General features: G+C 48.4%; 1 long non-coding RNA gene across 1 annotated transcript; it reads left to right on the top strand.

Moving 5' to 3' along the window:
• The first annotated feature begins 732 nt into the window (after nt 1-732).
• LOC107401621 (uncharacterized) lies at nt 733-8,668 on the top strand. The gene is made up of 4 exons (XR_001578484.3): nt 733-893; nt 2,943-3,239; nt 3,646-3,728; nt 4,153-8,668. It is a non-coding gene; the product is annotated as an uncharacterized LOC107401621 (long non-coding RNA).
• Nucleotides 8,669-9,133: the final 465 nt, after the last annotated feature.

Below are 9,133 nucleotides of genomic sequence, written 5' to 3'. Positions count from 1 at the left end.
CTTCCCACCATGATGATAATGGACTGAACCTCTGAACTATAAGCCAGTCCCAATGAAACGTTTTACTTTATAAGAACTGTTGTGGTTATCTGCTGTGAAATAATCATTTTGTACACTGTGAAGATTTGTCACTTGGATTGGTTTAATAAAAGCTGATTGGCTGGTAGCCAGGCAGGAAGTATAGGCGGGACAACCAAACTAAGGATGCTGGGATGAAGGAGGAGTCAGAGGAGTCACCAGCCAGATACAGAATGGGTTGGATACACAATATGGGAGAGCGGTAAAAGCCAAGTGGCAGAATGTAGATTAATAGAAATGGGTTAATTCAAGCTGTAAGAGCTAGTTAGAAATAAGCCTGAGCTATCGGTTAAGCATTTATAATTAGTATTAAGCCTCTGTGTCCATTACTTGGGAACTGGTGGGTGGGACAGAAACTTCTGCCTACCATTATAGTGTCTCTTCATAGTAAAAACCTTAACTAAGGCATTAATACTATATTTTAATGTGTAACTACAAATGGTACATATTATGTATGTATACTGCAATATACATATGTATATATGTGTAAATATATATATATATATATATATATATATATATATATATATATATATATATTTACTGTGGTTCCTTCAATGGGAATGGCACCCATAGGCTCATAGATTTGATGCTTGGTCCCCCAGGTGGTGGAACTGTTTGGGAAGGATTAGGAGGTGTGTCACTGGAGGTGAAGTTTCAAAAGCCCACACCATTCCGAGTTAGCTCTCTGTGCTTCCTACTTGCAGATCAGGATGTAAGCTCTCAGCTGCCGCTCCAGTGCCATGCCTACCCGCCTGCCTGCTGCCATGCTTCCCGCCACGATGGTCACAGATGGACTTTAACTCTCTGCAGCGGTGAGCTCCATGTTAAATGCTTTCTTTTCCATGTTACCTTGGCTATGGTGTTTCATCACAGCAATGGAAAGTTAACTAAGACATATATTACTATATATTTAGTAGTTCAGAGAGACTACACCATAGTTAAGAGCACTGACTGTTCTTCCAGAATCCCTGGGTTTGATTGCCAACACCCACAGGGTGGCTCACAATCATCCATGACTTTAGGTCCAAGGGTTCTGATGCCCTCTCTGAGCTCTGTGGGCACCAGGCACACATATGGTGCACATACATACATGCAGACAAAACATCTATACATATAAAATTCAGTTTAATTTAGAAAATACATGGTAGCTTTTTGCTTTTTTTTTTTTTTTTAACGAGACTGGATTGGCGCTGAACTTGATCTAGCCAAGAATGGTCTTGAACTTCCTCTTAAATTCTTCCTTGAAACTGCTGAGATCACAGGTGTACACCACCACATTCAGTTTTATGCAACTCTGGACTCAAACCCAGGGCTTTGTGTAAGTTAGGTAAGCACTCTACTAATCGAATTATATTCCTCGATATAACTAGTACTTTGAATTTTCAAAAATGTACTTCAACGTTGTTGTCAAGATCTGTGCTGGTTGTTATTTTTGTTTTTTTGATATAGGGTCTTACTGTGTAGCTCTGGCTGTCTTAGAACTTACTATGTAGACCAGGCTGGCCTCCTTGAACTCACAGAGATCCGCCTGCCTCTGCCTCCCAAGTACAGGGGTTAAAGGTGTGTGCCACCACTCCAGGCCTGTGCTGGTTGGGTTTTGTCAACTTTGATACAAGCTTAGACATACATGGGAAGAGTGACTCTTAACCGCCATAAGATTGGCCTGTAGGCTAATCTGTAGGTCATTTTCTCAATAAATGATTAATGTGGTAGGGTCCAGATCACTGGGGGTAGTGCCATCCCTGGGAAGGTAGTTCTGAGCCTCTGAAAGCAGGCTGAGCAAGCCAGTAGGCAGCACTCCTCAATGGCCACTGCATCAGCTCCTGCCTTCAGCTTCCTGCCCTGACTTTCTCTCAGTGAAGGACTGGGACTTAAGTATTGTAAGATGAAATGCCCCCATCCCCCACCACCACCAGTTGCTTTTGGTCACGGTATTTTGTCACAGCAATAGAAACCTTTGCTGAGACAAGGTCCGTTATCACCCAAAGCATTCGCCATTACCCCATCTGTTTGGAGATGCTGAATAAGATTCACTCCACACAGAAACACGTTTGAGAAGAGCAACCGTGTTGCAGTCATCAGTGAGCGCCTCAGTTCAGCTGGCGTGGGTGTGGGAAGGAGGCTGAGAAGACACATATGCCAGGATAGTCATGATGCCTCCCTTGTGTGGGGACTAAAGGCTGATCAGCTTCCTGCTCAGTGAGTCTTCCCTGATGCTGGATTTCTGTCCCTAGTAACTCTCTATCCTCAAAGCACGCCAGGCTTCTTTTCTTGGAGAGTGAATGATCACCTGACCCTGCACATCCAAGAGCTAAAGGAGCCGCGTGGGATACACTATGAAGAAAGCCACATGTGGGATTCAGACTATTTCCTCCAATCTTCCTGTTGGCACCTAATCCTCAATGCAATAATATTAAAGACAGGGGTACAAGAAACACAGAGAAGCTCTTTGCAAAGCCTCATGCGTGTGCTTAGCATGAATTCACCCCTCCCACCACTTTCCCCCTTCTCCGTGTGAGGTCACCATAAATGAGGAATGGCTTGTCACCAGGCATGGGATCTGCCAGCGCCTTGGTTTTCCCAGACTCCAGAAGATCAAGAAATGAATTTCTGTGATTTGCAAATTGCCTGGTCTAAGGTATTTTCCTACTGCAGCAGGAGTGGGCTAAGAACCTGTTTGCACCGTGTCCGCCCTTGAACAACGTACTTTTACTAGGACTTGGCTTACAATTCGAGCCCCTGTTGCAAATGTTCCTGGTCTTGTGTGGGTGTGCATGCAGCAGCGAGACATTTGTCGGATGCTGGTGCCCAGGCTGTGCTGACTTCAGGAACAAAACTGGAAACCTCCCGTCTTCTTTCAGATGCCGGAGCGGCGCTGAAGCAGAGACTCCCGGCAACCCCCGCTTGGGCTGGCCTCGGTGAACGTGCGCGGAAGGAAGGAAGGAACGAGAACTCCCTCAACGTTTTGCTTTGCCACGGACCGTTCTGTTTCCAGATGTTTGCCACGGGAAACAGATTGTGTCTCCGCAGCGCCGCCTGACTTGGAAGGTCACCTCCACAGACATCAAAAGCTCACTTGTCAGAATGTCGCAGACTGTTCCAGTCCATGTCCCCACCACGGCCCCGAAGCTGTGGCCTTCAGCCATACGCCACGGAAGGTAGAAATGCTTTGAGTTGCCAATCCAGAGGCAGTACTTACTGTCGCCGTGCATGTGGAGGAAAAGGGCTGTAGTGCGCAAGTGCAGAGTTCATCATTGGCTTTAAAAATAGTGTTCCCAGGCGGGCGGTGGTGGCGCACACCTTTAATCCCAGCACTCGGGAGGCAGAGCCAGGTGGATCTCTGTGAGTTCGAGGCCAGCCTGGGCTACCAAGTGAGTTCTAGGAAAGGCGCAAAGCCACACAGAGAAACCCTGTCTTGAAAAATTAAAATAAATAATAATAATAATAATAATAATAATAATAATAATAATAATAATAACGTTCCCAGCTCATCTTAAAAGAGAAGAGAAGGCTACAGGCAGCAGAGAGATTAGGCCCTGAATCAAGTTTTCCTTATCTTTGCAGAAGAAGAGGCTTCGTTTGAAAGGTTTTTATCACCAGTAGGTTGACAGGCAACTACGGTCACGAGCTTCATTTCGAGGGGACTGGTAAGTCATAAAACCTGTCCCGGTGGCAGGCCCACCTGCACCTGCAGGGTGAGCTACAAGTCCTGAGCAGCGGGGGGTGGTGAGAATAAATGCAGACAAGAATGAAAACCCCAAATGACTTGTTACAGCCACGCTTTTCATGCCGAGCCTGACAATTATATATGTCCGAATGATAATATCGAACATGAAAAATGTCTACCTGAGGGAGAGAGGAAGTGTCATCTCATCTCATAAACTCTGTTCATTTCAATATATGGACATTTTCACTAAATTACATAATGTTTTTTTCCCTTCCAAATTTCACCTCGGGGTTTATGAACGAAATGCCATTCTGACATGGTTCTAAATGACCAGATGAAGATTTATCTTCGGAGTGTGAAGTGGCTGGAATAATACTGACATGGAAATAATTGCTTTTTGGCAGGTGGTCTTGCCATTTCATGATTAGACCTACAAATTCAATGTCAGCAAGCTGTCCACAGATGCCTTCCCGGGATCTTCGTGAAGGATGACCTGTTCCTCCTAGAGTCCACCTTCGTGAGGCTCCGAGGCTCCGACAGAGCAGAACCAGGGCTTCGGATGACCCCCACTTCCACTGCCAGAGCGCACGTCAGCAGGGCACTCTTTTCGTGACCACAGGACGGTGCAGCTAATGTGTTTATGTTTTCAAGCTCTACAAGTGAAGAAATGGGGTAACAGAATCATGTGCAATAAAACAATGAATTCCCCCCTCAGAAGCTGACAATATGTCAGAGAGCAAAGTCTGCTCCATGCGATCAGGCCCTGGAAAGGTTTCGTCCTAGTGGAAGGATGTCTCCAAACAGCTACGAGGGGTAGCATGTATGCATGTGGGCAGCAAGTGGTCCACAAAGGTGGGTTGCTATGAATTTGCTTTTGAATGGATCCTAGTCACTTTTCTATTGCTGTGAAGAGACACCGCAATTAAAGCAACTTAAAAAGGGAAATACTTCATTTGGGGTTGATGGATCCAGGAGGCGGTATAATCCAAGACTGTCGTGGAGGGGAGCGTGGTAGCAAGCAAGCAGGTAGGCATGGTGCTGGAGCAGTAGCTGAGAGCTTACATGTTGAGACAGCAACTATGAGGCAGAGAGAGAGAGAGAGAGAGAGAGAGAGAGAGAGAGAGAGAGAGAGAGAGAGAACTGGAATCGTGAATATAGGCTTTTGAAACCTTCTCCAACAAGGCCACACCTCCTAATCCTTCCCAAACAGTTCCACCAGGGACCAAGTATTCAAACATATGAGCCTGTGGAGGCTGTTCTCATTGAAACCACCACCGAATACAATGAAGATTTCATTTGGAAATTGGAAGATTTCACTCATTGGAAATTGTTATGTGCCAAGCATGGTTCTGGGTATGAATACCAGATAGAATGAAGAGATACAAATGCCGGTTTTCAGGGAACTTATGTTTAGTGGGGGATTCAGGAAACAAGCAGGAAAAATAATGTGCTTGTTGGCTCTCTTGCCTCTATGGCAGGTTGCCCGGCCTAAAAAGAGGAAGGATCATTTGGCTCATGGACTCAGAGGTTTCAGTCCGCTGTGTGTAGGGGTGGGTGGGTGGAGCAGTGCACATCCCGCCAGACAGGAAGCAGAGAGGAGAGCCTGGGGAACAGGTCTGACTCTCAAGAACTCGGTCCCCGCGAGCCGCCAGCCAAGCCCCAAATCCTGAAGTTTCTACTCCCGCCCAAATTAGCGCCAGCAGGTGGAGACTGAGCATCGCTGTCTGGTGAGGGAGAGTTCGCGTCCAAACCATAACAAGAAAGAGACATAGAATGTTCACAGTAGCCCGAGAGCGTGAGAACTGAGAGAGAGGAGAGGCAGACACAAGAAGATTTCAAGGAAGAGAGAAGTAGGTGGGGGGTCTAATGCAGACAGTCAATGGTGGTCCAGATGATGACTGGCAATTAGATCCCACAAGAAGGTCCCCGCAGATCTCAGGTAGACAGAAGGAGCGTATGGCTAAACCGAATATCAAGGTTCAAAAGGAACTAAGTTTGAGCCCTCTTCCAATGATGCTCATTAAGTACCTCCTTTGTGCCCGGCTGTGTGTAGCCGCTGGCAATACCATGGTAGCCATTCATCAATGCCATTCCAGGTGGGAAATATGCTCCAGTCACTCAGCCTCCACAACACAATCAGAGGGCTGCACGCTGGCAGCAAATCCACCCAGGAATTATGCTGGCTTACAGCCTATTAACTTTTACCACTTCCTTAATACAAAGAGAATTTTATTACCAATTACGCAGCAAGTTAAATTAATATTTATAAGAGTCTCGGAGGCCGAGAGGCATGATGAAATTTCTAGATGTGCCTTGCTGGTGCTAGATCTCGCCTCTCTGCCCCCCCCCCAACATCATATCGTGGTCCCTCAATGGGGATGAAAAATACTAAGTAACGCAATTGCGATTCCCATGAAGGATTTTCCTCCTGCAAAGTGGAAATTGGGAAAAAATCCTTTCAAACCCAGTAAGAAACTTAGTATTGCTTACATTTCTATCATCAAGCCCACATATTAGCAATCCCAGGGAAGGCGTCATTGAAGTGCTCGGGCTGTCCCTGCCGCAGGAAGTGTGTTTGCCTTTGGATTCCAGGCATCCCCGGCCCCTGGGGTTTGTACAGGGACCAAACGTCACACCCTTTCCTGCTTTGAACTTGCCCAGGTCACTTGCCTCCTGGAAGCCTTTGCAGTTACCAGCTCCTCAGAGGCAACATGGCTTACCCCTGGCCCCATTAGGTAGGGGAAGGTCCCTTTTGTGGAGGAGGCAGCAGAGGGGGATTGCTTGTACTTTAAAGTCATACTGACATCATGGCACCCGGCTCTGTATCCTGTGAGCTGTGTGAACTTGTACGCAAAGCTGGACTTGCTGCCCCGGCCAGTTCTCTCCTCTTAGCAAGGCCCCACCCCTCTACACCCCCCCCCTCAGGGGGTCCGTTTGGAAGGACAAGGGGTGTTGAGGGGCTGGGGAAGGTGGGAGGGGGGACGGGAAGATAAGGAGGGGGTCGGAGAAGGTGAGGAAAGCAGAGAGGCAGAAGAGAACCAGAAGGCCATGATGGGAAGAGAGGAGGGTGTTGAGGAAGATGAGGGACGAGGTGAGAGCCTGTTCAGTGAGTGGCAGGGGTTAGGACGACCCCGCTAAGATGAGAAACCAGTCAGGCACCGTGGAAATCCTTCCATGGGTCTGAGGCCGATAGCTGTCCTCACAGACCAGACAGGGGATAAATAAGGAACACCTCAACGGGCCACATCCAAAGCAATGGCACACTGCTATTGAAGGAGTTTCTGTGTCTCCCAACCCATCCCCAGGCCTGACCGACAACCGACGGCCGTGTGCTGTTTCCTGTGACGAACATCACAGCGTCCCCAGACCCCCCGGGGGCCTTTTGTGAGTGTCCGGTTGCCGTTCCTTCTCCTGGAGAGACGTGAATATCATCTGTTCAGTCCACGTAGGGCGCAGACAACAACCTACCCATGAAATGCCTCCACGCGAGACTTGGGTGACGAGCCAGTGAGTTTATTGGGGTTACCGATCGGAGCCGGCGTGACTCAGGCAGCTGCATCCTTGAACGTCTCACCCCAGCATAGGTGACGCCTTAAGAGAACCACATCCCAGGCGTCCTTTATGCACCTTGCAGGCACCTCCGCCAGAGTCCTCCCACACCCGACGATTCTTTGCTGTGTGTAACCCCCCGGGTGAGACCTCCCGAGTCTTGTTACGTCCCTGTGTGTTTTTGGGAGGTCTCTCTTCCTTTTCTTCAGTCCCGAGGAAAGAGCCAGGCCACAGCCCCTTTGTCATTCCAGCAGTTGATCCCACAGGAATGATGTTGAGGGCTGTGGGAAGGAGCGTCCTTAGGGGTGCGAGAGAGAACCTTGGGAGTGGACGAGGTCTCTGCGCCATGAGGCTCACTTAGGTCCCCCAAGGCAACAGAATGGAGGTATATGGAAGGAACGGAGCAAAGTGATGTACCACCAAGGCTATGCATGCAAGGGAAAGCCAGGTTCAATGTTATTAACAAAGTTTAAACAAGTGGGGTGTGGGGGGCGGGGGGCGGGGGAGGAACGCACAGCAAAAACAGCCACAGAGAGCTCTTTGTAACAGTTTAGTAACCCGAACAGAAAAACCTTTGATAAACTCCCCAGAGAGCTTAAATATTTCCCCTCTCTCATGGCCCACGTAGCCATGCCAGCAGGCCATCCTTGAAAACAAGATGACTTGCTCCATCCGCCTCAATAAGCCCTAATCCTGGAGGAAGGAAGTAGGGTCTGGTTTCCACGCTCGCTTTTAAAAAAAAAAAAAAATCAGGCCTTTGTTTCTCGGGGCTGCTCTTCCAGGATTTGTAACACACGGTGGTTTGATTTGGCAGGAAAGGCACCTTCTTGAAACACAAAGGGTTGTTTTTACCGATTTTTTGAGCTTCGCTCTCCCGGCCGGCCGGCGGCGCGCTCCTGTCATTTTCCCTTGAGGCCACTGGGTGGCGCCGAAGGAGCCGGGATTACCAGTAAGACTGTTGCTCCCAACTCCCGCCAGAGCAAATTTGGGACAAGTTTAGTCACGCGGGTACCAGGACAGAGGAGTGGCTGCGAAGGAGAGAAGAAATCAGCTCCCCCTCGAGTCCACTTTTAATACGGACGGTCCATGCTCCGCTCACCCCCACCCCCCACCCCCAATATAAATAAGGAATGAAAGTGTGTTTAGCAAGGATGCTTCTATTTGGAAAATGTTCTTTTTTATTGGCGTGTAAAAGACCATTAGAATTAAGAACGGGGCTGGGCGGTGGTGGCGCACGCCTTTAATCCCAGCACTCGGGAGGCAGAGCCAGGCGGATCTCTGTGAGTTCGAGGCCAGCCTGGGCTATCAAGTGAGTTCCAGGAAAAGGCGCAAAGCTACACAGAGAAACCCTGTCTCGAAAACAAACAAACAAACAAACAAGCAAAAGACAAGAAATGAAAGTGGTCAGGCTTTTGGTGTGTGTGTGTGTGTGTGTTTGAGCAGTGTCATGCACACGGAGGTCAAAGGACAATTTTTGGGAGCTGATCCTCTCATCCCATCAAGGTTTCTTGTGACTCAGGTCCCCTAGTTTGGTGGCAAGCCCTTTTACGCAGAGAACAATTTCACTGGCCCATCGCCCGTTTTTTAAGGCCTGGTAGTGTTACAGTGTTTAAGAATCGGCAGTGTGGCACTCACCACATTCTACTTGCCAAATGGTAGCCGAGCTGAGTTTCAAGAGGATGTGATAGAGGAGACTCTTGCCTCTCAGAGGAGGGGGGGGGGCATCAAAGAATTTGAACCTTTCTGTTCTTCTCTGCTGTCCTGGTCTGTGTGACTCAGTTTCTCACCGTGTCTTCTCACAAGACTCAGAATCAGGATAGTCCTGCTCAAGCAACC

Source organism: Peromyscus maniculatus, chromosome 17 (genome assembly GCF_049852395.1).
Source record: "Peromyscus maniculatus bairdii isolate BWxNUB_F1_BW_parent chromosome 17, HU_Pman_BW_mat_3.1, whole genome shotgun sequence".
In the NCBI taxonomy this organism is placed as follows: Eukaryota; Metazoa; Chordata; class Mammalia; order Rodentia; family Cricetidae; genus Peromyscus; species Peromyscus maniculatus.
Note: the sequence above shows the minus strand (reverse complement) of the source record. Positions and strands in the feature narration are given on the sequence as shown.